This window comes from Sinocyclocheilus rhinocerous, unplaced genomic scaffold (genome assembly GCF_001515625.1).
Source record: "Sinocyclocheilus rhinocerous isolate Xijiao unplaced genomic scaffold, SAMN03320098_v1.1 scaffold2475, whole genome shotgun sequence".
Lineage (NCBI taxonomy): Eukaryota > Metazoa > Chordata > Actinopteri > Cypriniformes > Cyprinidae > Sinocyclocheilus > Sinocyclocheilus rhinocerous.
The window spans coordinates 86268-87583 of record NW_015666614.1 but is presented as its reverse complement, the minus strand read 5'-3'; positions in this window follow the sequence as shown (position 1 = coordinate 87583).

The window sequence follows — 1316 nt, the reverse complement described above, 5'->3', positions numbered from 1 at the left end:
TGTAGTTGACGGTAAATTTTTGTTTAAATTGATAGTTTAGTGGGTTGTCAGTGACAAGTACTGTAGAACTGCATGTTTGACAGAGGGAGAGAGAGAGATTGCCAAAGTAAAACATAAATCACAATACTTATAGATATTAAGCAGTGACATTGTCAGGCTTTTTATTTACAAAAAATAAGCTTTTTGAATGTGGCAGGATTGTAATATAGCAGGATTGTAATATAACAATTAATAACAAGTTTTTATGCGATACAGATTAAAGTGGCTTCATAAATTACTTTTTAAAAATATTAAAAATGCAAAACACACCTGATGCGAATTCTTTGCACCTGGTTTTGAACGGTCTGTCTTTATGAATGTAGCTGTTGAAGCTGATTCTGAACTGTCTACCAATCTGGTTTCTGTTAGCGATACGTCTGATTGCGAACCTGTTGTCAGTCCAGTGTCTGTCAATGAGTCTGATTTTGAACCACCTATCTGTCCAATGTTAATTAATGAGCCTGGGTGTGATTTATCTTCCTGTCGAGTCTCTGTCACTGAACTGTCAGCTTCAGCTTCTGTCAATGCCCTTGATTTTAAGCTATCTGCCTGTCCTATTCCAGCCAATTCAGTTGATTTTGAACTGTCCGTCTGTCTAGCTACAATCAATGGACCCGATTACGAACTATCTGTCTTTCCAGTTTCAGTCCATGAGTCTAATTACGAACTGTCTGCCCTTCCGGTTCTCCCTAATGTATCTGATTTTGAACTGTCTGTCCGCCCAGTTATCTTTAAGGAGACCAACACTAAACTTTCAGCTCTATCAGTCACTGCCTATGAGTCTGTTAATGAACCTTCTGTGTTCCCTGCCTTGATCCTTGATGCTGTGAATGCACTGCCTGTCACGAAATCGGTCTATGAACTTCCGTTTGTTCACCACCAGAGGTCATTATCCAACACATGGACTCTCACACTACACAGAATTTCACACTCACCCTGGACTTCAGTTCCCACAATCCATTTCACTCTGATTACATTTCACTTATCACACGTTCACCTGAAACCAATCACACATACTCTATAACACCCACTCAGATCCTGTTCAAACTGCCGAGTATTGTTTAAGCGTTTATGCTGTTTAGCGTAGCTACTTTACGGAGCCAATTCCCTGTCATTGTTTGAGTTTTCCATAGTCTAGTCATAGTCTTGCCTCGCCTGTTTTCTCGTGTTCTGATCTTCTTGCCTGTGCATCCTGGATTACCCTCTCTCATCTCGCCCTGTTCGGATACTGATTACCCCTCGCCTGGACCATCGCCTGTGTTTGGATTAACCCTTTG